This window comes from Copidosoma floridanum, unplaced genomic scaffold, assembly GCF_036245765.1.
Source record: "Copidosoma floridanum isolate Cflo_tuat_1 unplaced genomic scaffold, Cflo_Japanese_pri ptg000007l, whole genome shotgun sequence".
NCBI classification, from domain to species: domain Eukaryota; kingdom Metazoa; phylum Arthropoda; class Insecta; order Hymenoptera; family Encyrtidae; genus Copidosoma; species Copidosoma floridanum.
This window is the reverse complement of record NW_028321884.1, coordinates 6,153,226-6,180,782: the sequence shown is the minus strand read 5'-3', so window position 1 is coordinate 6,180,782 and position 27,557 is coordinate 6,153,226. Positions and strand designations below refer to the sequence as shown.

Here is a 27,557-nt window from a genome sequence, read left to right as displayed (position 1 = left end):
GGGCGAAACTTTCGCTCAATTTTCTTGCCCCGCAAATTCGCGTCGCATCGATATTTTATTCGCGCAGTTAAATAATTTTCTCTCGGCGATTTTCCGCAGCCATGCGTCAGATTACGGTCGCCGTAAATTTTCCCCGATCGCGTGCAATACATTAACACGCAAAATAATCGCTAGATTTATTGCCCAAAGTTACGGTTTTTTTTCCCCCGTCTTCCCTCGGTCTTCCCAGTCCGACGTGGTTTTTCTTCGCAACGCCGCTCTCGTTCACTTTCTAGTGTATAAACTGTACGTGACTATACGCCGTACAGCGCTACGTGCCTGTACGACACTTATTCAGTAGCACGATGTAGATCACCAGCGCTTTTAATCGCGTGGGGCCATGTAAAAATCGGCAATCGATCGTTTACGTGTTAAATCTATGTTTTAATTGTTTCGAGCTTGCTGTACAATAATAATGATGAAGTTTCAGGTCAAACAACCAGAGGACGAGAAAACGTCAATCGTCACTGCAGTAGCCTGCCCTATATGTGTACCCGGTGCAACGCTGGAACGCAAGTATATGCATACGCATACGAGCAGTTTCAACCTTGTCGTCTCTTGTGAGCGTAATGAAACCAAAACTATACACATGGGATGGTGTCGGGGATTTTGTGTATTCAAAAGTGTATAAATTTTACAGGAGGAACACGCAAACCGGGCATCCAAGGAATAAACCGAATCCGTGAATTCCAGCTGCAAGTGCGATTTGACAAGCGGGTAAGTGCACCGTCTGCTTATACATCTACTCCTGTTTAGAGTATTACACGCAAGTTGGGTTATTACATGTCCCCCTATGTTTCTCTTTTTTTTCTTTTTTCACAATTGAGAGTGTGTGTGTATGGTGTTTGCCGCGTCCCCTCTCTCTTCTCCTGCAACCTGTTGGAAGCTGTGCGCTGCAGGATCTCACACCCGGGGTGTCCCGGGTTCCGAGAGCAGAGCGTTCGTGTGTAATGTGCGAGAGGGAAAGGGAGCGCCAGTTATGTGTTTGTGTGTGTTATGTTTGGAAGAGGCCCTGTAATAGGTTTGGACCCACGCATCGTCGGGACGTTTGCGGAAACGGCACTAGAAATCAAAGTTCGTCCTGAGAGAGGGACAGGGGAGTTCACCGTTACGACTCTTGACGAATTTTACGACGGGCCTAACGGTCGTGCGTGAAATTTCGGGAGAGCTGAGGTGTGCACTTGCCCCAAACTCATGTTATGCGATTGACGTGAAAAACGTATTTTTCATGTACAGATGATTTGGAAAACGGATGACGTTTAAAGGAGGGCCATTGTAGTCTCCTAGAGAGAGATTTACGATTCTGGCGCGCTTAGGGAGCCAAACAGTATTGTATGTGTTGGTCCAAGCGGGAAAATATTTAGAAATTTTGCACGGCTGCCTAATGCCGACAAGTAAAACGACGCTACTTTGAGAATTTTGCAGCAGCAGCAGCAGCAGAGGTAAAGGAGGCTCTCGTTATTCTCGGTCCGCTCGAGCGAGAAGGATCAGCGCCTCGAATGCACGTACGTGCATACATACGTGTACGTTGTGTACCGAGAAGTAAGATATCGATGATATCGCGGCTCTACGTGGAATACACGCGATGCCAAACGAGCTGATTTATACGTCTCCTCGTCGTCGCGTTTCCATCATCACTCCTTTTGCGAAACAAACAATTAGTACACCCCAAGCGTATTATTTTCCTTCGCCCGATCTGAATCTTCCGCGGACGAACAGTTCGGCTCCTCAATGGGGAGGCATCCTTGGAAATTCTCGATCGGGCGATGGCGCATTCCCTCGCGTTCCGTTATCCATTATGTGTACCAACTTTCAGAGAACAATCGTTGCTATCGCCTACTGTTAATGCGTGCCGTACACTCGGCTTCGGATATTTTTTGTTTGTCCGAAAAAAGAAATAACTAATCGGTGTACATTCTTTAGATAGCCGCACGTGCTATAACTTGAGCACCTAATCTTTTGTGTGTTTTCAGCTTTGGTTGGTTTTGGAAAATTCGAGCAATTATTTGACTTTGTTTTCGGCATTTTCACCGTACCCACGACGTGGCACAAGTATGCGGCTATAAAGTGCACTTTGCCGAGACACCGTTCGAAGGGATTATCGAACTCTGATGGATGTCGGTGATTATACACCGGCAATACATGTTGAGCGTGTACGCACACACAAAAGGTGCTGGAATTCGCGTCGCGCTACTGTACATAGCTCGGAGCTTTTCTTCACGCGCGTTAGTCCGGGAGCTACGTACATGATTCAGTGTGCAACGGGAGGACATTGGATAAACCTAGGTTTTACTTGCTTACTTTTTTTTTTTTTTTTTTTTTTTCGATATATTTCCATAATCGAGATTACAAAAGATTAACTAGTAAAGCGAGTCTCAAACATTAAATGCGTCTTTGAAATTTTAACGAAAACCAAGTTAGGAGATCAAAAATTAATTTCAATCAAAATTGATGAAAAATGCTCGGATTCGGGATTTGGAAAATTCGCAACTTCTTCTAGAATCATTTTACGAGAAAATTAAATTTCTTCTTGAAACATTTTCGAGTTAAACGTATTGTACCACTGTGGGACACGTTTATCTAGCCATTTCAGAATCAGTGTGAACAAATGCATTAGAATGTTGATTTATCTGGTACCTTCCCGTTGGCCTCGAAATCATATAACGTACCTCCCGGACTATATCGCAACTGAGTGCAATTTAATGAAGAAGCGTACCGTGGCGACGATCTGATATTCAAAGTTAGATAAACTATTTTTCCGCTATATCGTTTGCTCGAAAAACGTGTGTATACACATAATAATTATCAACCGACGTGGTTGGACCATCCGGTGCAATAGTTGCGCAACTGCACTCTTGAATTACCCCCCGAGTTATTAAAATACAGAAAGACACGTACAGACAAAAAAAAAATGTAAAAAAAAGTGTTCCATGAAGTAACGATTACGTCAGAGTTTGACAGTCCGCGCGCCTTTGGCACAGGGTCCCGAGTCCCGGGTGGCACACCACTGGCCGCGCCAGCCCGTAATCGGCGTACAGTCGGTCTCACGCGCGCCGCTCTCGTATAATATCGTGTACATGCCGCGCCCGCCCGTCAACCGTCCCATAATGTCACCGTTTCCTCGAATCATACGACCTTACCAACCCCAAACCACGGATAATCGGACGCGTCGCGAAAAATCCCAGCCGTGAGCCGATTTTCTAGCCGCGACTCGGCGTAAAATCAGAGCTAGACGGAGAAACGCAGGTCGAGCGACGGGACTATTTTCCGCGTCGGACCGGCGCGTAGCAAAACGTTCCGCGGCCTCGGCAGACGGCACGCGAGTGTATATGTGCGTGCGCGCGCCGCCACTGCTGGATGTACTGGCTGGCAGATGCCGGCACGGCATGCACGCGAAGCCGGTTCTTTTTCGCGCGTCTCAGCGAACGGGGCTAGCTGCCAAGAACATTATATATATGTGTTGCGGAGCGCGTCCGTCCGTGTATATATGTTTGATATTGGCGGGAGAGGAGGAAAGTTTGCGACGCTCCTCTCTGCGCCACGCCGATGTTCTTTTCCTCCGTCCCAAGCTGCCGATCGGTCGAGATCGGTATTATTTTTTCCTCCCCTTTTTACAGCTTTGGGATTTTTTTTTGTGTTATTTGAGGTACTTATCCGTACAGAGCTTTGACCAGAGCAACAAACGCTAATTTTCACCGTTTGTCGTGCTCGATGGAGTTCGTGGGAGTATGCTTTCCGAAGTAACGCGCCGTGTCATTGCATTCTGGCGATCCCCGCGTGTTATCAAAGTTTTCCAAAGGTCATCGAACCACCCAGTCCGATGATGAAAGATCGATAAAGAAGAAACTTTGTGAAAACCGTCGGGCCGCCATGGGCGTTGCTCGGAATTTCGTTCTCCCATTGTTTCTCCATCACCGAGTGTCCAAACGCGACGCTTAATGGGGACGACAAAAACAATTCAGGTGTGAAAGATAGCCCAATAATTAGGTGAGAATTTGTTTTTTTTTTTTTTTCCAAACGATCGTAATCGCTTGCCGGAGCTGTGTGTGGGTGTATGTGTATATTATATACGCGGTAAAAAGACAGTCGATACCATTGTAGTGGCCATTTAAAAGGCCAAGTGGCTCTGCTTATCGTATTTCGAGAGAAAAGAGTATGTAGTCACGTTTTCCAATCGGTATAGAGCACATATTATCAGAAAGTTTAAAAACGTTTCAAGGCCATACAAGTATTAGTAGACGTAGGTATACGATTGACGCATATGCAGTCGAAAGAGCCGAGCAGGGAATTAAACGACCGAGCTGTACATACGAGCTCATGGCGTGTCGCCGAGACCGCGTTCCCACGTCCTTTTATGACACATCCAATCGAACCGGCCAATAAATCTCCCCGACGTCTCTATATTTACACTCGCGACCAAAAGTCTTTTTTTTTTCCCCCTACTCCTCTTGCCATCACTTGTTGTATACACAAAGTTTGGCAAATCGGTGGCAATAAATATCACGGAGTAAAACAATAGACGGGCCGAGAAGAGCAAAAGCAAAAAGTTTGGAAAGCGAGTCAAGTGCGCTGTCAAAGTGACACGGCCATTACTTTTGACGGGGTACCCGCTCTGCCGATCGCCTCCTTTCGGCACACAGTCTTCTTCTGTACACGCACGCACACCTATATATATTTAGACATTTTTCACGGACAGGGCTATTGTCAAAACGTGCCGAGTATGAAACTCGATAACTCGGAGCCGCCAGCCGGGAGCTTCCCCTTTCTAGCAGAGATCGGGCCTTTAAACGCCGCTTCCCTCTCGACTCTTTCAAACTCCCTGTAGGACCACTAGACCTCGTTTCACTTTCCCTCGATGCATACGCATTGCCGTTAACTTTGTTTTCAACTGACACACGGCGCCTTGACGCGGAAAATTGCCGATTTTTCTCCGTTGGTCCGAAAACCGAGCGAGTTTGCCGGGTGAAAAACGATTGGGGTATTGTAAGAGAGCCCGCAGACGTTTATACCGGTCGCATATATTATTATAATATTGTCAGGGCATTGTAGGCGCGTACGAGGTGTTCTCACGGTGAATCATCAAAAGAACATCGGGAGAGCGTCCCGCACCCATGTATATGTACACGTGTAACATGGTGCGGGTGGCTTTTACAGTATACACAAAAGACAAAAAGAAAGAGGAGAAACTTTTGGTGGACAATGCGTCGCCCCGGAGTTGATCATCTGTCCCCCATGTCTCTTAGTTTTGCTAATATCTCGTATATAGGTACGACCTTACCGATTTTTCCTCGGCACCGCGAGCTAACGTCATCGGGAGGGTCCTTTTCGAAAGTATTTTCATATGTATACGCCTTTTTTAGAAAATTCCCGACCTCTGGCTGGACTTGGACGCGCCACCCAGCGAGTTTCTTCGCTCGCTTTCCTTCCCAACAAACATATTACGTACTCTTGACTCTCGGGAAATGTATCCTCTTTTGTGGCAGATCTTTCTTATCTGTCCAATTTTGTTCGGATCCAACCAAGAAGCGGTAGAGGTGAAAAAGGCGCAGGGAGACAATGGCGCGTCGTTAATTTTTCGTCGCTTTTTTTTGCCGAGCCCATCGTAAAGTCGAAACGACCACCACTAGTGGGGGCTCTTTTTTTTCTTCTTCCCCTTGTCCTCCGAAAAGTTCGAGGGTGTAATAAGTACTGTACACAGTATGGGTGTGCATAATGGACAGGGCCAGAAAAACGGCTCGGTTTTACAAGCGCTACAGGTCAGCTGGAGTCGTGGGTTTGAGTGCCAAGAGAGCAAGAGGCAGTGGAGGCGTTTGGCTTGGGGAAACGAATCGCTGCCCTCTCCCCCGGAGGGTGAAAATAACACCGGGAGGGAGAAAGCTAACGGGACCGCTATGGGTCTGTGAATCATGCCAGGCGCTTTGGGGTATTATTGAAAGGAGCCGAAAGTTTAGCGGGAAATCTCGGGACTGTGTGGTATGCACGTTAAGGTGTTCGGGTTATCGGTGGCCGAAACATTTTACTGCTACTGCGGTGTTGGTAAATTTTAACCAGTGCCCGCAACGTAAGCCGATTCGGGTGCTGTTTTGCGAACGGCAATCAAGTCGTTCTCGTATCACTATACTCGAGGGAGATCCTTGGACACGTACGTGCCGCATATCTACGTGGTGTAACTGTAAAATCCGAGAAATTCCCCTTTGTATTGTCCTTATCTGAGGAATTTTCATCGATGCCATCTGCCTCAGATGTGTACGACATTTAAATCCCGACCTGCTTTTGGCCTTTGGAAGATCTCGCGGTCGACGCGCGATGGGTAGTATTTTTCCGCCTATTTTTAGCGAAGCCGACAAAGTGCAGCGTGTCAGAGTCGCGCGAAAATGCGTAGAATAATAGAGAGAGAGAGAGAGAGAGAGAAAAATGCTAAATTAAACGGGACGTTGCGGCAATTTGGTGAGTAATGGAGTGACGTGCAGACGTAACTTGGGAAGGAATTTAAAGGCACAAGCGAGAAAAATGCCGATCAAGGAGTCAAGAGAAAGAGCGAGAAATATACAAGAGGCTTGATGGATTATTTCGCGCGAGCGTCGGCGTGTGACGGTACCTCAATGACATATATATATATATTCTGGCTAGCGATAACTATACTCATTTTTACGGCATTAGCTTCTCTCTCTCTCTCTCCGTAGCTTCGGGCCGTTGGTGTATTATTGCGAGGAGACCCGATTCGTCATTGCTATCTTTTGCTTTCTCTTTCTTTGTTTTCTTTTTCTCACCTGCTCGCGACTGTTTCCCGCGTAAAAAAAATCAAGTTTAAAAAACTTTTTTTAAAGTTTTTTTGTTCATGTTCGGAAAAAGTTTTTTTTTAATTCTTTCTTGAGACAGAGCGAAACTTGGTCAGAACTTTAAACGCAAGTTTAAAAAAAGTTTCTCTGTATTTTGTAAAAAGTTTTTTACTCAATTTAATAAATTCTTTTTGGCTTTTCGTCAATTAACTTTGTCTAAATTATAAGTAAATGCATCTAAAAAAAAGTTTTACAAATTTTTTGTACAGTTCAAATGGAACATATTAAAGCTCATACTATAACGTTACTTAAAAAAAAGTTTAAAAAAATGTATTTATAAGTTTATTCAAAATTTATACTCAAGCTTATGAAATAAACAATATATTTATTGCATGTGATATATTTCATTATTATCGTGCAAAATGTGAATTTTAACTTTAAGAATTATAAATTACATATATTCAACGCATTTAACTGCGCGTATTCTTATGTGCCTAATGCTAATAATAGCAACAAACATTTGTTACGTACGAGCATCTCATAAAAAGAACAAAAACGTTAGCGATAATCATCTCAAATGAATAAATTCTTCCTATTGTGTTGCTTGAAATTATTATTTTTTTTTTTAACTCCTTCCAACATCATCTGCATTTTTTCTTTTTAGATTATTTTAATTAAATTAATTAAATTTATTTTATTTTAATTATTATGATTAGTTTTTTTTAATTTAATTTATTAAATTCAGAAAAAAACTTTTTACCACGTTTGGAGAAACTTTTCTAAAACTTGCGTTTAAAGTTCTGACCAAGTTTCGCTCTGTCTCAAGAAAGAATTAAAAAAAAACTTTTTCTGAACATGAACAAAAAAACTTTTTTTTAAGTTTTTTAAACTTGATTTTTTTTACGCGGGTTGGTGCCCTGTATCGCAAGAGAAGGGGTAAAAGGGACATTTTTATTTGGCCGTCAGTTGCGTCTGATTACGTTTTCCCGCACACAGCATCAAACGTAGGTGTTATGTACATTGGCAACAAGCGAAAAAATCTCAGTTATTTGCCCTTTGATATACCAACTCGAGGGGCACGAAAACATTTACACCTTTGTCTTGTTTTCGTCAATGTACCGCCTATTCTCTCTCGTATTGTTATTTTCCAAACCAAAAAGTGCAGAGATCAACGCAATTTCCACGAATTCGTAGAAAATACATTTCGACATTCATCGCGTTATTATTTTTATTTCAAAACAATCCGATTTCGTATATACCTACGTGTTTCCCTTTCAAACAACACCGCTCGACGTATACGCCTTCTTTTTTTCTTTCTACCAAAAGCTCGTCTAAATTGCTCCGAGCGTCCCTGAAAAATTTATCCATCATACCGACTCCTATGATAAATCATTTTTTTTTTCCTCTCTCGGTGGTTCAGAAAACGCGAATTTCGACTTTGCACACCGAGAGCTGTACCCGTGATGGACACATGCACGAGGTTCCTCGCACACGAGACGATAAATGATTTCGTGGCCTCCGGCTGTATTGCTATTAAAACGGAGCCGATAAATGAGCGCAGATAAGCGCCCGACCACGTATGTACGCGTATACAGCGCGTGTTTCATCGATGGGAATAACGTTGTACCCAAAAATCTGATCCGGTGATGGAAATGTCTTTAGCGAGAGGTGAATAGACTTCGGAGAGCTACATTAATCGAAGTTGGTGAAAAATGGGGTCTTTGTACGGTGCCTCGAGAGTTCTCGGATCGTGACGTGTGCTCGAGTTTGTTCTCTAAAGCTTTTCGAAATCGAGTAGATGATACATACATACACACGATGCCTCTGAAAAATCGAACAAACTCATCCATTACAGCCTGGAAGGATGCATGGGGTGGTTTCACCAAAAATTCCAATTAGGAGTCTCCTGCGATTGGACACAAAAAAAACAATTTTTTTTTTTTTTTATTTATTCGTGTCCCTTCCACGTACCGATTGCCAAGAATGTGGGTGGGCGTGTCGTAAACATAGAGTTAACGAGGTATTTCCGAATTCTGGAGCGATAAAATTTTTTACTACTTTTTTTGACATCTGTTAATGAGAAAATGAAGTGTTTTTGGTGATATTTTTTTGAACTTGTGACCCATAGGTACGGTTTTTAAAGAAAAATTGAAAATTTGGCCCAAAATACATTGGTAAATTACTTACACGAAATTTACACACCTCGATGTATATTCTAAAAGTTTCCCATACACATAATATGATTCCACAAACAATGTACCTCGAATCGACTTCGGGGGACCTCACCAACCATATCTATAAGATACGAGTCCTTTCGATAGAATGGCTCATATACGTGCATCACATAGGGGCGAACATAAATGGGGGTAGCACCCATATATATATATATTATATATGCACGTATATAGTGTGGACAAGCGCAAGGCCATGCAACAGACGTCTACATGTCCCCCCATGAGCGAATTCTCCCATGAGAGACCATAGCGTCTGCGTTATTTGCCGGTAGTGACGTCAGCGGAGGAACGTGATGCAGCAGCAGACATCAACTGCTTACGTACCTAGTGGTGAATTATAATACAGGAATGTATTGCATATAAATACATATATATATATATTGCGGGCGAGAAGCATTTTCCGCTGACGTGACGTTGGTGTGTGCACGTGGGGTGTACATATACGCGTCGGAGAGACGATGCGGAAGGCATGAAAGAGAAAATTAAACGACCGCTCGGTGGAGGAGGAAGGAGAGAAAGTATACTTATGGGTATACGAGAGGAAGAAGGAGAGTGACGCCAGCGAAGAGGAAGATATTGAAAATCGAGTCGTTTTTTCCCTTCGTCGCCTCCGGAATAGGGAATGAAAGAGTCTCTGTCCTCTCGTTTTCGCCTCTTTTCCCTTCTCCTTTCTTTCTCTTTCTCTATATTTTTTTTTTTTTTTTTTTTTTTTTTTTTTCTTTCTTTCTTTCTAACGAGCTGACGACACGAGGGCTTTATGCCTTTTAAATGGCTTCTATACAGTACAGTGTATACCCATGTACGACTAAATGTGAAAATCAACTAATGAAAGTCATGATTTCATACATGTTACGCATACCCAACTGTTGAGTTTGATAATTTGATTCTTGTTAACTCTACGAGTAAATAAACTTTTCGTAACAAAAAACATCTCTCCTTTCTTTTTTTCCGATGTGCCTTTTGGTGTTTCGGTGTTTTTGCACCGAAAAATCTGCCGGCAATGTGTTGGCAGGGTCGTCGTCGTGGGACATCAAGATCGTCCGAGCGTTCGTAAATTTTTATTTTCACGGAGGAGACCGCCACGAGAGAAAATCGGCCCCTCGATCGTAAAAGGTTTTAACGCGCATTAATCTCTGGTGGTGCGAGTTGTTGTTTTTGGACGCCCTTCGAGTGGACCCCCAAATTTATTATTCACTCGGTTTCGTACGACACCGCCCACTGAAAATTTGATGAAAATCGGCGAGTTTTTATTTTCCTCTCTATTTTCTACGACTCCAAAACTGAATCCAACACAGCCTTTATTTATATAGGTGTACCCTTAAAATACTTGTAGATAAAGCATAATTTTGGATGTTTAATTCAATCGTGGTTGATTGTGATCGAATAACAATGTTTTTTTTTTTTTTTTTTTTTTTTTTTTTTTTTTTTTTTTTAAGTACTGAAAATAAATCAATAAAAACAAGCGGTGTCGTGATAAAAACCCGCAATCAACCATCGGCTGTACACATATGTATGCGACTGTTAAAAGCCGGCAATCGGATGAAACAACAATGCGCGCGCATGTGTGTACACACTGTCTCGGCAGCGTCATTTCTCGGAACGTGCAATCGACACACGCAATGCTTTATCGGCCGACAAAAACAAAAACCAAGCGTGTTTTGAAAAATTGTCCCGCTCGCGCGATGTTTACATTTGCATTAACAGCAGAGACGCGCGAAGGGAAAAGCTACTGTCATTTTATAGCAAATCGGCAATTTTTTTTTTTTTTTTTTCTTTTTTTTCAAGCAATAGTTATTTAATGTGTTTTTTGAGGGGTGACAACAGAACCTCCAGTATTTCCACAAAAAAAAAAAAAAATGAAAGAAAAAAAAGAAAGAAAACTTGGGAAAGACCGAAAAACACCACCAGGCGTTAAGGCACATTCTCTCTTTGGCGCCATTCAGCTCGTGCGTGTATATATATATATATACATACACCAACTTCCGGTGTAAAGCACCGCTGGTATTATATTCTCTCGAAAAATAGGATGAAGGAGAAGAAGACGAGGAGGAGCCACACCGACAATGGCAGCAGCAGCGCATCCAAAGTCAAGGTCGGACCTACTCTCTTTCTCCGTTGCCCGTATGAATGGAGACGCTCGGGTATTGGCGATGGGTGGGCGGGTAATTCTCGGGCCCCCAAAATTCGCAAGGATTCATATATACACGCGTTGCCGACTGAAAAATCGAGGATTCTCGGTTCCGGGTAAACTTCCCCCTCCCCCCTGACCCTGCTTTCTCCGAGGAGAGGGTGATAAAGCGATTAGTCTCTCTGCGCGAAAAAATTCCAGCCGAGGGATGTTTACCACCATGTACACCTCGGAAGCTGCTGAGCTTCTCTGTTCGGGCTACCGATCTCCTCTTTACTCGCTAAGCACCACAGGTATATAGCTACGAATAGTGGCTTTGAGGGGGAGTGGGGGGAGAAAAAAAAAGAAAAACAGTGGCAACGAAACAAATGTCCACTTATCCTCCCGTTGAAGTTTCTCTCCTCCGTTATTTCTCCGATTCTTTTTGTACTTCCTTGAAACTTACTTCACGTGATGCGCTCGTCGCGTTAAAAGTATAATTTAACAACAAAAACATCATATTTATTGGCAATAACAGTACTTGTAAAAGTGCAACGCATCGTAAATCGTAAATCGTTCGTTGCATTTTTGCTGATTCAAAGGTGAAATTCTCAAGCGAAGGCGCAAACAAATATGTTACACCTGCCGTGTATAATTAAACGTGGGAAAAACTTCATTTTGCCCATTAGCGCATCACTCCCCCGTTTCCACACCGTATTTGCACGGTCGTTACCATTTTTCCGGCCCATCTCGCGGAAAAACCTACGATTTCCACAAACTTTGTACGTATACATATAGGTATACGGGGGACGCGCACTAAACTTCATCTTGTACGCGTACCGTTAGTGCATATTTATAGCCTTGTTTGCTATCCGTCCTCCTGAAAAACGAAGGGGAGAAAAAAAGGCAAATTTTGGCGTTTCACGGCCTTCGCCGGTGTAGAGGGAGGGAGTTCTCGGTAATATTTCGGGCAAATTCTTCCAGCCCCCACGATAAATAACCCATAAATCTCTCTCTCTCTTAGCCCTCGAGAGCCACTCAAAACTCCCCGGTCGAGAGTATAGGTTGGTATACCTTACAAAAAGAGAGACAGACAAAGGAAAGGATTCGGCATCGGCCGTACGTATACCCACCTAGACACCAACCTGCGAGGATGGGCCGGGGAAGCTCCGAAACGAGACCCTCCATCTCGAAGCCGCGGCTGTATAGGAACCAATACCTCCTCCACTGTCGATACGGATCGGCTCTTTCTAGGAATATAGACTCGGACGGTCCTTTTTTTTTTCTCGCACGGACCCACATACCTATACGTGTGTAGTATATACCCTGGCAGCGTCGCCCAAACTTCGTCATTATCATCACGTAAGAGATATACAGAGAGCCGCAAAAACGCCGAATCCACCTCATCAGCAGAGTTGGCACCTATACACACATAGTAGCAGTACAATGTAACGTTAGTTTGCACAACGTTTCTTGGCGCCACGCACCATCAGTCTGTGTTTGTTTGTGCCATTTTTCGGAGGATAATGGCCCAGCTGCGAAGAACTATTTTTTTTTTTTCCCCTCCGCAGATGACGAGAGTATATAACATGTACAAGTGTATACGTGTCCAAAGAGTGTACGAGCTAATAAATCAATCGTCGGCCGAAATTCATCGCGCGTTGTTTCGTCGAGCACGTGGAGGAAGGAAAGAAGAGACCTCGCGCGACGGAGATAAGATCCCAGGGCGATTTAAAGAGTTTCTCTCCCCTTCCCCTTATTCGGAGCGTTAAATTTCGCTGTCGATATAATTTAGGAGGTACCGATAAGGCGCTCCCGAGTGCTCGCACACGCGCGCGCCCGAGCTCGTTTACAGATCATTACGTAAAAATAAAGGCGATTACGCGTCATATATATGTATACTTAGCTCTTATCTCTCCCCCTCTCCCCTTCAACTCGTTCTCCCGGCACACATCGGTTGTTACACGCAGATTATTGTGTACCCGCGACATTACGCTTATCTCAGCTCCCTGCGATGGTGCAAGTCCGTACATGTATATATACATATTTTTTTTTATTGTAACCCGTATATTTGTTTAGATTTTTAATTAAGTTGTTTCAGATTTACATTGCAGAGAGTATTAGGTACGCGAGTGCTGGTTAAACAAAATCTGCTCTTTCCCTCGAAATATGTACAGAGCATGGTGAAACGTATATGTACTTTGCCTTGGTGTAAATATATACACGAGATGAGACGAATAATATTCCCCGCCACGCGTAGCAGAGACGAGAAGAAGAAAGGGGGCCACGTCGGTATTTAAAATGTACGCAAAGCTCCTTCTTATAGCTGGCAATTATGAGAAAAATGATCCCGCGCAGAAATGAAAAAACAAACCCTGCATATGTATGAAAAAAATTGAAGCAAAGGCCGAACCGCGAGTCCGTCGAACCCGAGACCCGAAATTTCGCAACGAGAGCCGCGTCCGTCTGGCCCCTCGTGACGCAGCGTCTCCTATATATATACACCGCCCCCCGGAAGCGCGTCCACATCAACAATGCATCGAACGAGCACAATGAGAGAAAACGAGTTTACAGGAGAGCGAAGAATTAAAAAAAAAGGGGGGAGGGAGTCTCGCGGGCTCGCCGTCCATCTGCCCGCGGGCGCTCGCAGGGATGAGACGCTGCAGTCTCGCGTGCACCCCATGTGATATTATTATGCACGCCTTTTTTATCAATGCCCACGCCCCTATGCCCACACACACATATATATACATAACACATACCCTCTCGGGTCGGATGGCTGCACGTGCGCTCTCGCGATCAAAATTTTTCCCTTTGTCGTTAGGAAAGTGCGGAAAACCCAATGGCACCGCCACTCGAGCGACGTGCACAGCTGAAAAGATTTGAAGTTCAAGCTTCGAGTGGCGAGTAGAGGTGGAGGAGGGGGGTAGTAAATTAAGGAGCGCGTCGTTCGACGACGTCATAAATCGTCCGGGGGGAGCGAGCCTTTTTACAGTGACCGAGCCCGAGATATCGGCTTGCACGGATATATAGGGTGTACGTAAAGCTGCTGGTATATACAGGGGGGAAAAAACTATGGATACCTATACATGCTCGCACGCGTGGGAGATGGTATATTTTCGGGATGGAAGAGGGTATATATGTGTGCGCGCGAGAGTGAAATGCGAGAAAAGCGTGTATCATGAGGTATATACCTATCCGTGTGCGGAGCACCCCGGGTGGCTCGTGTCCGTGGAAACAACGTTTTGTAACTTGCTTGGCTGTTGGCATTATTATACCACTCCATTATTACCGAGTCTCTTTTTCTCTATTACCGAGTGCCTTGTAAGACTCGGCTCCCCGATCATTGTTGCTCGATGGGTGATGATGATGTTACCACGAATCGCGCGACATTAAACTTGAATGGTGGCGTGTGAGACAATTGGGAAAGTAAAAACTCTGGAAATGAGGGGAAAAAGAAAATGGTAGGAGCCGCGCAGGGCTCGGTTATTTTTGGACAAATAAGTGTGTGTGTGTGTGTAGAGATCGGAGCCGGTTTTCCTTTTTTTTTTTTTTTTTCTTTTCTTTCCGATGCATTTAGTGTAAAATATGCATGCGTGCGTCTTCCAAAGCTCCATCGACCGTATGGAAATAGATGGTTTTTTCCCCGGATTCTTCGATGCACTACGTATATGTACTCCATGCACGAGTAACTTGCGATAGTATAACAATAATTTAGCTGAACTCTGTATTTTCATTTCATCCGGAAAAGGTGTTTTCACGTCTTTTCATCTCGAAATCGATAAATTAAAGATCTCAGCGTAAGGAAGCTGGTAATGAAAATTCCATCGGTCGATGTGTTTGTATACGCATCTACGAGCGATTTGGAAACAATGATGTATAGAGTTCGGCACAACGAGTGCAAGCTGGTCATCCGCAAGTGTACAAAAGAGCCAACGCGAGCGTGGAGTATTGTAGATAATGAGGAGCGAAAAAAAATAGAGAGAGAAAAGAAAGAAGGACAAAAGCAAGAAAGAGAGGAGAAATTCGCGCGATCGCCCACGGTCGGTTATCGCGAGGTGCTATGTTTTTTCCCCCCACTCGGCAGCTATTTTTAACGACCCCGCCGAGGGGGGCCACACGGGATTAGTACAAACACGTATACTTTGTATTTTTCGGCGTCCCCGTTATCGTTGCCATTTTTTTTTTTTTTTTTTTCTCGTCTTGCAACACACGCAATTCTGGCTGTTACCGGTTACGCAAAATAATTAACGATCCGAGAAAGTGGAGGAACGAAAAAACATGCCCCACGTAATCATACACACGCTCTGGTACATAAGCATCAATGGAATGTAAATACGCTCGCGCGTACGAATAAATAATGTGTATAGTTGGTCGATGAAGACGACGATGAGAGCTGGAGATTAGAGAGAAGTGGCCCACATCGCATCGAGTGTAAAATATATGAAACGCTTATCAAAAGACCGCTGACGCTTTTGGCTGATCCATACACGCCCAAGGAGGTCGGCCGCGGGTTCAGCGACCTTTTTTTTTTCTTTTTTTTTTTTTCGCTCCAGAGTTGGCCTAAAATCAACGTCAATGGGTTCCGTTTTTTTGGACTAATTCATTTGAAAACACGTATACATGTATTGCCAAAGCGAGGGACGTGTATATATGTAACACGGAGCGAAAGACGAGGACAAGGATCATACGAGGACAATTAATCGCAGCCCTTGTGTGCGTACGTATACCTCGCGGGGCCAATAAAGTTCAATCAGGTCCGCGAAGGATACGTATAATATATAGTACGTATGGGTGTAGGGTCGAGTTTTCGAAAATTCCCAGAAAAGGATGGGGAGAGGAAAAAAAAAAAAAAACGCGACGAGGTCTCTTTCGTCCGTTTTAACAGCTCCGACACATCTTTGGGAGAAATTGCCGGCTCGTCGAGGTGAGTTCTTCTTCTTTCTTTATTTCGGTCAAACGGGATCATTCGGAGGAGGGCCTTTCTTTTAATTGGGTCCGAGACATTGGACATACACACGCGTAGGTTCCCTATGTATGCTGCATTGGTCGGTTGTTTGTAGTTGGGGGAGGGGATTTTTCGTCAGCCCATAAATAACCCAATAACTATTCAAAAAGGGAGAGAGAGTCGGGTTGGTCGGTCCTCCGTGCGGCGCAGGACGACTAGGAGCAAGAGCTTGTCTGGTGGTACATAATATACGGAAAAAGTGTGACTCGACTCCTCGAGGATTATACATCGCACGGAGGGATTTCCCGTCCGCGCGGACGTCGCTTAGAATACAAAGTGTTGAGCGTCGGTGGGTATATTATGTTGCCGATGACTATGTCTGTCCCCAGATGTGTGGGTTACGAGGTACCTGCTGTGATGTTATGCGGGAGAAGAAGCGGCCGGGCTTGGTTGTACCGTGGAGTCGAAAAGTCGAAATTCGACACTAAAAAACCCCCGAAGGGGATGTCGGGCAGTGGGAAAACTCGAAAATACTTCCAAGCTAATTATACTTTTTTCCTTTCTTTTCTTTTTCCATGCTGATCGTAATCTCACTATTTTTGACGATCCTACTCGAAACTATGATTTTAATCACTCATTGGCGTGTAAATCAAACATCGGTGGGATTGATACTACTGTACTCTGCTTCAAGTTTTTTCTCAAAGTTTATGTATTTTTTTTTTTTTTTTTCAAAGAATAGGAATGCCTTCGTTATATACACAGCCATATGATAATGTTAAACGAACATTAATGGCTTATCTCGAAATTTCCATCGAAAGCAACACAAATTAGTCAGATGGGGTTGTTATTCGGTATGTTTGTCATCGGAGGTTTTTCTCAAGATAAGATTATAGGTTTCGTAGTTCCATTGAGAAAATTATTTAGGCTGTTTTTTTTCTTTTTATCTTTGTGATAAAAACTACCGTCAACGTATCGACAAAACTTATTGAAAATAACATGAAAAAATGTACAGCTGTTTTAAGTACAACTTACATAAGTATCTTTGACATCGGGAAAGTTTCTTCGAATAAGAAAAAAGTGAGTAGTTTTAAAGACTATATTGTGGTTTGTTTTTATCTGTACGATAAATACTACCGTAAACTATCATAAAATTTACCGAAAAAAAACAAGTAAAAATCGTAGTCTCAATTTTTTGTACAATTGTACAATTGTTTTAAGCCTCGAATAATGCAATTTTCACGAATTGTCTTACGATTAAATAGAAAAAAAGTAAATTTTTGAGGCGTCACTAATTATCATTCTGACAACAGATTCGGGCTCAGCGACCCTAAACACAAAACAGAAAATGAATGGTTTCTCAGACCATATACTACGAATCGATTCTACCAATATGATTTCGTCCACCGTAAAGATCCATAGTATCACCACCCGTGAAAAACGATCTCCTTGTCGAAACAAAGCGAAATAGCGATACCAAAGTTCGGCGCTCCGCCGTAAACAAATGGCCTTTTAACATTCTAATCTCGGGCCATCGAAAGACTCGTACGACAGATGAGATTCCGGATAAGCGCGCCCCCCGAGCTCATCGGGCCTAATTAAAATGCGCTAACGATTTTCGGACGCGCGCCGCTGAACGACTCCTTCCGGCGCGCCCGTCACTCACCCGAGCGCCGGGCATCCAAATGGCCGCACTTAAAATCAAAGCGGGGAACAACGGGGCGTGTAAAAACTTTGCCTTTGCCGAATCCAAAAGGAAAAAAAAAAAGGAGAGTCGAAAATCAGCGTTTATCTCTCGATCGCATTGTCGGTTTGCACGCGCGCGTATGCGATTACGTAAGCATATATGCGCCTGGCGATTACACGAAACGATAACGTAATTGATACGTGTGCACGCGGAAAGAGCTAACGACTCGGTGGGAGGGACACTCTTTCTTTTCGTACGTTATATACCTTACGACGACGTCTCACCTTCGTCCCGACATCTGCTCGTGTGCATGTTTTTTTTGCAAAATAACAGCCGAATCTCACCGATCGCGCGCGTGGCTCTGTTTTGCTCGGGGGAAAAAAAAAAAAAATTAGGTAATGTTTTTCGATTGTCTCCAGGCACGGGCATACACGCGTCACCCCGTCTCAAGAGCGACAACAACAACAGATGAGCCATCAGCCGATTATGTTTGTTTTTACGATATTGATCCACCTAACCGACCCGTATATTATCAAATATGTGTGCCTCGACCTAATCGTCTCACATGTATATTATAACGTATATCTGTATACCAACCTCGAGTTGACCCCTTGCAGCTTGAAATGAAATCCCGTGTACGTATATACAAATATAATACACGAGGCACACAAATGCGTTGGATCCATCGTGTATATACCAACGAAAGTCCACATGTGTATAAATATGATCTGGAAAGTTGACGAGCGCGACGATTACGGGTGTATATTTACGTTTCGCGATGCAGTGCGTGGGGGCCCACATAATATATAAGTTTGTTACAGCGAGCGTGTGTGCATCTGCGCTCCGAGGAAAAAGAAAGGGGGTAGTATATCATACGCACGTGGAGGGTGCGTATACCAGACGCGCAATCAGGAGCCCTTATTAATTAGCCAATTAAAGAGCCGACAGGCGTCAAGCAAGCTGATATTACAGCCGACTCTGCTTCCGTTAGCTTGGCCCTGCTTTTCAGTGTCTCTCTGTTTGTCCGTGGCAGCTAAAAACGCGTTTGACCGATGTATGTATGCTAAGCGAGGACTAACCCTATATCCTATGTGCGTTGTATATCACTGTCCAATTATCGCCACCGCGTTATTTCATTTTTTTTTTTTTTTTCATTCGTGATGATGCAGCGACCGCCAAAGCGTTGTTGTATCGGGACAAGTTTGCGTTCGGAAGTAAAAAAAAAAAAAAAAAAAAAAACACGTTGATGGTCCGCGGTCCCGAAAAAAAGGTATTGTTGGGGAAACTGGTTTCGCCGCAATTAAACAACGTGACACTGCAATTTTTCGATATATATGTACAACGTAATAATATAATATACCTACGTACGTGTTGCAAGTACAGGATAAGGTATATGTACAGCTCGGTGCGTACACACGTACAGAATGAAATTTCATTTTTTTTTCTTTCCTCATTGAAGATTGTACATACACTCGTATATTTATATGTACGTGTTTTTTTTTTTTTTTTTTTTTTTTTTCTTTTTCTTTTCATTCTCCCCAAAGCATGACTAATCGCTGCCGCAGATCCTCGAGATATGTAATTACAGTATAGGAATCGAATGGCCGAAGGTAATAATACGCGCCAGATTTGTTTGCAGATTATTATATGATGTACCCTATCTCGCGTTTCTTTACGCACATCGGCAGCGTTACGGAGATACACATGTACATACATCATCTCACTGATACGATTGTCGTGGTGAAAAAAAAAAAAAAAAAAAAAAAACGAAAAATCACACGATCCTAGCCGTGTGTACAGAGGGAGCCGGCGTGCAATCAGACCGTAAAGGATGTTTCCCGGAAAATGCCTACGGGCCACAGCTGATGGCAACATTTCATTCACGAAACGAGTCCTGTTTCCACGGCTAATGTGTGCGCTCCGACGCGCTTCGATAACAGAGGAATAAAGGAAAGCCGCCGAAAGACAAAGTAAAAAAAAAAAAAAAAAAAAAAAAAAAAGAGAGAGAAATGAAGTACAGGTCACACAGTGATGTGTCGTTCGTTGGATAGTGTATATACATATCCGCCTGAAACGAGAGGGAGGGAGGGAGTTGGGCCCGTGTGGTGTGAAAAAAAAAGTGGCGTGGTCCCGAGCTGATGCAGCGGCAACGGCTGCTGCCGGCGAGACGGGAACAGGTGCCGCGTCTAGACTCCTTTTATAATAAAGGATGCAGCGAGCAAACGACGGGGAAAGCCCATTGGGTGGCAAGGGGGGGGGGAAGGAGAGAAAGACCGGCTTCTCGCGACTCTCGCCGGGAGTCTTATGGACCCGCCAGATGTATCTTTCTCCCCTGCAATGCCTATACATGTATATACGTGTATATATATACATACCTACTTTGTGTGTACACAAGTACCACGACGGGTGTAAGAGATACGTGTGCCTCCTCTATTAATTGACAGCCGACGATTACTAATGATTGACTGCTCGACAAATCGTTGTTTCGAGAGGCTAAAATTTTTTTTTTTCTTTACCTTCAAAAAAAAAAAAAAAAAAAAAAAATTGATTTCCACGCGTTACGAGTACGATTAAACTTACACGACCGAAAATACAATTAATCAGCTTCAATCAAGGCTTTTATTTTCTCAGCATCGTTATGAGTAATTTACAAAATACCGAGATACGTGTAGACATTTAAGTAATTTTTAATAGATGTGTATTAGCTACATACATCACGCGACACACTGTTATGACACGGTTGCGTAAGAGGCCCGTTATCGCACGATGTAAATTAGATGAAAAAGACGCAGCAACAGGTATACGTTGCGCGAGCACATATTTTTTTTTTTTTTACTTTTTCTCGTATCTCCTACTAATGCGTTTGCGTATATAAATATTAACTCGCGCGGTGGAGAGTGTATACGTATGATATAGGTAGTGGCGAGGGGAGGAAGCGAAGAAGAGAATTTTCGAAAGAAGAGAAGAGAGAGAGAGGAAGAAGAAGTTAGGAACCAGTTCGAGCCACCATATGTATATAGATGACGTATACGTATACGTACAGGGGATAAAGAAAGAGAATATTATAAAGGACGTGCAAGGGGACGTGCGTGTGTGAAAAGAGAAAGAGGAAAGGTGGGAGGACGGAGAAACCCGAACGCTGCGAGGCTCGGGTGAAAAGAGAAAGATCGTCGCCGTGGTATATACACATATATAATATTGTATACCTGCATGGCAAAAAGGAGAGACGGACGGACGGACGAGCCAAGTATAGGTATAAGTATAGAAAAGAAGAAGAACGAATCGGGTATATAAGAGGGAGCAAAGAAGAAGAAGAAGAAGTATGGAGTGGCAAAGGGGAGGGGAAAAAAAGGAGCCGAGTTTTTTTTGCATCGAGTTTGGGCAGTTGTATATAACATATATACATGCGTGCAAGGATAATATACGTGTAAAAGGTGGACGAGTTTATATTTTATATCCTGCTAAGTAGGTACAGCACACAGAGACGTTGAGCGCAAAATGTATAACACACTGCATGTTAATGCCGAAGCTCGTATACTAGCCCATTTTACCCACAAAATATTTTTAACCAGTGTTACGTGCGTTGCGCGCATAAATTTTTCGTCGAATGCAGTAGCAACGAAAAAAAAGAGTGCACCGCTGCAACTGTATGATATATATATATACATACGTACCCGTTTTTGCAGGCCTTCAATGAATCTCCTTTCTCTCTCTTTTCCTTCCTTCCTTCCTTCCTTCCACTACTGGCAATTTTTTTTTATTTATCCTTCACGGTCCCCTACTGTCTGCTCCTCTCTTGCATTCATTGCATAAGTAAGTGCACTTATATAATATATATGCGAAGGAAATGAGATTATCGTGTACTCGTTGCGTGAGAATAAACCAAAAGTTGCGTGCAATCGCACACGAAAGAGAGACTTTCATTTTAATATTAATCGAATTGTAATTTCTAACTTTCCCTTCCCCCATCCCCCATCACATTCTCATCATCATTACGAGATGGATCGGTCCATTATAAATTGAGAGCGCCATTTCTGCACGTCCGAGGGTAGGTATACCTTATAATTATACAGATCAAAAAAAAAAAAAAGATATTTAACGACTGGCAATCACTTAACACCTCGGTTAACTTAACACTATACTTTGGTATATAATCCACATACGTATATATATATATATTGTACAGGTACATAATCGTGTGTGTGTGCACCCTCCTCTAATCGAAATATTAGCACATGAGCGGAGAACAATGGCTATATACATCGCCTCGAGAGTTGAGGGCACGAGTATAATAGTCTTGAGGTTGGCCTTCAGAGCCCGCAAATGTGCTGACGCACCGGCGTGTGTGTGTATAATAGTTGCTCTTGACCGCCCTTTAGTAGCTCCTTTTCTCACTCTCCTATAGGTACATAATATATATATAATATAAATATGTTGTGCGTCTGGTGGTTAAACTCGTTGACTTTGCCCATGCATAACGTATAGCTGCAGGTATATCGAGTGTCTGCGGTGTGCCCGCACCGTCGGAGCAATTGAAAACGATCTCGTCGAATTAGTTTGCGAGAAACTTGGTTGCGCAAAGTAATGAAAATTTCATCGATCGCAAACGAGCCTCGTTGTTCCCCCCCCCCTTCTTTCTCCTTGAGAGCCAAACAATGACCGATTCCAGGTGGGCGCCCCTCGTAAAGCGGCCCGAGTTATCGCTTCGGGATTGCCGAGCGAAAGGTGCCGCTATATATATATACTTTACGGCCCCCTTTTTTTCAGCTGCTCTTCCGCGCATATTCTAGATATACCTATGCCTACCTGCTCTGAAAAATCTTGACGCCACAGATCCTCCACGCGCGCACCTACTCGCGTTTACGATCTAGTTAATTATCGCGATCCTTATCCGAATTTCGCCAACTCGAAGGCCACGCACTTCCACATCGTTATTGACTTGGCCACGTACGGTGGAATTTCTTCTTCACCTTTTTTTTTTCTCCTCTCCATAGTCTCGAACAGCCATACACTCGACGTACACCGCGAGATACGAAAGTCAAAATCGTTCCGGGAATCAAAATCTAAATTCCCCGGTAATCGTATGCTAAGCGATCGTTGACGCAGTCGAGCAAGTAAATGAGTGGGTATAGATAAACAATCGACAAGTATACGTATAGGTATACGGTCGCCGTGCACATATAGTTGGCCGCGTTTTCGGGATCCCCGGGCCCGATAAGGCCGAAAAAGTTGCAGCCCTACCGCGCGCGCCGTCGGCCACTTAACGACTCTTCGTGAATTTTCATAAGCCCCCGGGATTTGCATTTGAAGCGAGCTCCCATGTATATACGCCCGTGTATACCTACCCCCTGAGCCACCTCGCCTCGTTCGCCGCTTATGCAACTCACCGATTTCGACGGCAAAGTGAGAAAAGCTTCTTCGAAAGAAAAAAGGGGGGACAGGGAAAAAAAAAAAAACAGATCCTTGCCCTTGACAATGACTGTCAGAGTGTGTATATATAAGTAACTAGGTAGATGTATATATATATATGTGTATGTATGGTCTCGCAGACGCTTTCTCATGCATATACATATATATGGACTACAGCGACGAGCAGGCGCGTTACACAATGCGCTGCACCAAAAAGAGGAAGAGAGACAGACCAACTCGAGAGGTTTCTCCCTTTCTTTCTTTCCTCCTATACATAATATTATACACAAAGCTCCCTTTGACCCCCCCCCTTACAAATTTTTTTTTAATTTTAATTGGTCACAATTCGTCCTCTGTTTCGCTTTCGCATTCATCCTCTGCCTCTCCGGACTGGGTTTCGATAATTTATTTATACTCGTACTTACGCATCCGCCATTACAAAATTATCAGAGCTGGTCGCGGCTATAAGTATACAGATGTTGTATAAATACGAAATAGAGGAAACACAGCACAATAGCGTCCCGGAGCATCGTCCGCATGCAACTGTAGACGCGCAGCGTCGTATAAGCGGTGACTTTTATTGCAGGAAGCCTATTTATGTAACATACTCGTTTTAAGATTGAGAGAGGATCAATGAGTTTTTGCGCCCGTTATAAGAGTCTTTGTCCCCGCGGTGTTGTAACGACGGGGTTTTTCCCTTGTGCGAACTTTGCACGGCTAGCTTATCTTTCGCCGGTTGTCGAACAAAAGTATAAGTGCACGCATAGGGACCAAGAAGGACATTGTGGAATCTCTACGGGGTTGTATCGTCCCTCTGTTATACTTTTACGCCCGACAAACGGCCCTTACTAATCTCGTCTACGAATTTTTTCAATAAAAACGAAGCAACGCAGCGCAATATAACAACAATCAAGCAACGCCGATCTCCCCCGGTGTCGCGAGAAAAAAGCAGGTCTCTTCATTCGCAGCGCGACAGCCACTTTGCTCTCGAGAGAAACAATTGCTCGAATAATCAAAAGGAGCGTTGGGGAGGAGAGGGAAGAACGACACATACACTGAGAGAGTGTGAAAAAAAAACCGCGTGCATTCAATTTGTTTCGTCGCCCACTCAACTCGGGGAGAGCGAAGCGGGGCTGCTTCTGTGAATTTTGCCTCCCCCTCCGATGGAGCATTATTACGAAACGCACGCGAGCTGTTCTCCCTTCCCCCACCCCCCTCTTTCTCTTTTGGTATGCGCTCTACAAAAGGGGACCCATCTTGGTCCCGACAAAAACGGGAGACGATAGGGAGGGGGCCCTTTGTCGTGCAGTCCCTCCTCCCGTGTATATAATACGCACTTCTCGTACTTCTTCTCGCAGGAGTCTTATCGGCATCGGCGATCCCGATGCTCTTTGTACGTACGGCTCTCCTTGGTAATTTACTTACTTTTCAATTTTCATGTTAACGAATGAAACGACTCCATTGGCAGTATGCTGGGCAGTGATAACATCTCCCTCGGCGATTACGGGAAAGTACGCCTTTCGTTTTTTTTTTTTTTTTGTTTTTTTTCTTCCCTCGTCATTGTCTCGAGATCCGAATCGCTGTGATGGGGCTGCGAGTCGCGTGCCCCTGCGATAATTACAAGCTTTTGTGGCGATACTTTTCGCACCTGACGATTTTCAAACTAATCGCTGTATTTCTTGGGGCAAACAATGTTTTTTCCGTCCTCGGGTGGTTTTGGGAGGCTGGTACTTCCTCGGGCGAAAAAGCAGTTTTCCGGAACTCGTTCGAAAAGTCTCCTTTACGAACCTCGTTACGGACCTCGCCTTCGGCTCGGGCCGCAAACCTCTCGGTTCGCAAACAGAGACTTTTCAAACTCGTAGGAAAACTACTATTTCGCTCTGTGTGTTTACTAGTGTACGACTGAAGAATGAGGTGACTGAACAATTTTTTTTTTTTTTTTTTCCGAGATACGTTCACGTACAGATTAGAGCTTCGGCCGAGCAATAACATCGAATGTTTATGTTCCAGTGATACGCGAAATTTCGCTCGTAAATAAGGCTAATCAGGCGCGTGTGCGGGCTGGCGAGCATCATGTGGGAACCACGTAAATTATGCTCTTGCAAAATTTTTTTTTTTTTCTTCCTCTCATCTCGTCATCAGCTGCCTTGAGTCGAGGGAAGGAAATAAATTTTGTTTTTTTTTGTTTTTTTTCGTTTCCACACTCGACGCTCGACTTTTGCCTCGTAAGAAAATACTAGAGTTGTCGCAACAACAGTCACCATTCGAGACCTGTGTGAGCCTAAATAAATAACGCGTCGAATCTCGCGAAGCGTTCGGGGGTTGCCGACAGAAAATTCGATCGACAAAGGACGCGCGCGTACATTTCGCCGGCGGAAAGGTAATTCCGCCAATGAAAGGGAAGACCGAGCGGAAGAGTGTCCTCGAGGCAAGGAGAGAGAGAGAAAAAATATATAATCGATAGAGAGAGGAGCCGTCGCCTCTGACGCTGCAGCCAAAAGAGCCTCCCTCCGCCTATATATATATATATATCGTCTGCAGCGGCGCTGCGGATAGAGAAAAGCGCGGCACAGCCGCAGAAAGAAAGACATGCACACGCATCGCCGTGGGGTGAACCAAACACACATACGCGTATATATGCGAAGCGAAGGGGCGGGAGAAGGAGAACAGGACCGGTCGCGCGTTCCTTTTTTTTTCTCCCCTCTGCAGTAGGTACATATATATTTATATATAATACAGGCTCCTTCTTTCTTTCTTCCTTCCTTTCTCTCTTTCCTTCTCTTTCAACTCAGTCCTGCTCTACTTCCTACATCTGACGCACCTGGTCCCCGCGTACCTACATGTATACATAATATACGCAGCCGAAATCTCGATGCTGGATTTTCTTTTTCACTATATCCAGTGCTGCGCTCCTGATTCCCCACTCCTCGGACGCGGTGTGTGTGTGTGTGTGCTCCAATTATTTCTACTAGCTCGCCCCTCCGTCTATCTTTCCTATATATTTCTTTTTCCTTCTATACAAGTACCCTTGGATGGGTCTTATGGGTGCGTGTAAAGGATACAACACACCGTAGTATGGGTGCACGCTTTTCGGGGACTCGAGGGTTTTTTTTCCTCATTCGCACGGATACGCTCACCTGCGCGTTGTGCATCGTAGTTTCATACGACTTTTTTTATTTATTTTTTTTTTTCCTCGATGGAAAATATTACGTTACCCAGAGGGAACTCGGGATTTCCCGTTTCCCATCGACATTTTTATTACAGATTCATTGTCGGATAGTAAAAAAAAAAAAAAACGCATCTCTGCACAGAAGAGCTTGCAAGCCTTCCTTTGTGTAGTCAGCATGAGTCAACGTTCCCCCATTGTGAGTATATACATAGGACCTTGAACGGGATTCGCATCGGGATCGCCTATGTAACTTTCGCTAAAATTGCACACTCCTTTTCTTTCACGTTGCGCAAGGCCGTGGCTTAGACCACAGGGGGACTTTGGCCCCGGACCAGAGAATATGACGTTCGCGTGTAAAATAAAAAAAGAACCTCGCGCGTATTAATTTTTTTTTTTTTTGCGTACGCACAAATCTTTTGTCCGAAAGCCCGCGTTTATTCGATTCGTTCTGCGCTCCAAAAAAACGCTCCTCGTTATAATCTCGCTCTACGATATTGGAATACCAACGAAAGAGAAAGAGCCATTACGCAACGGCAAAAGAAAAAAAAAAAAAAAAAAAAAAAGACACGAACGAAATCAGCGATCTGTACATGTATGGAGCTCCGCGTCGCGCCGCTCCGGGAGATAATAACTAGCAGATAAGCGACTGCCGGCTCCGATTCTTCTTCAATCTGTCTTGGGCCACGAGGCCCGTGAGTGTATACATAGGTGGAGAAAAAACACCCTCTTTCGATTTTTTTATTCCATCAAACCCGGCGTTGCACTTTCGAGCGAAATAGGCCAGCGAAAAAAAAAAAAAAAAAAAAAAAGGAGAAGACCATGGACACCCGTCCATACAAGTATACAATATATATAGGAGGATCGGAAAGAACCCTCGTCTATCCACAATCATGAATGGCCCTCTCCTTGTTCGTCTGTTCTTCGTATACCTGCCCCGTAGCTCCGCTCAAGGACAAGTTTAGTATACCCCCTGCCCCGCCCCAAACAGTCGGGCACCTAATATATATTATATATGTGTATGGGCGAGGGTCTGGTGTGGCATTTGATACATGTGTGTATATATTTTTGGCCGCGGTGGCCTCGAGTTTGGTATTTTTCTCTCTCTCTCTCTTCCCAACAACGAGAGCTTGGATGATAAGCGAGATTCTCCATAATACACGCATGTGTATATTGTATATTTGTAGAGGA

General features: G+C 44.0%; 1 protein-coding gene across 1 annotated transcript in view; it reads left to right on the top strand.

The window, feature by feature from the left end:
* Positions 1–523: 523 nt before the first annotated feature.
* The window catches only part of LOC106642839 (CYFIP-related Rac1 interactor B), a 76,558-nt gene continuing 49,524 nt past the window's right edge, over positions 524–27,557 (top strand). The window contains exons 1-2 of the mRNA XM_014357731.2: positions 524–605; positions 680–756. The gene's annotated coding sequence lies outside the window, so the exon portion shown is untranslated. The remainder of the gene's footprint in view (positions 606–679; positions 757–27,557) is intronic.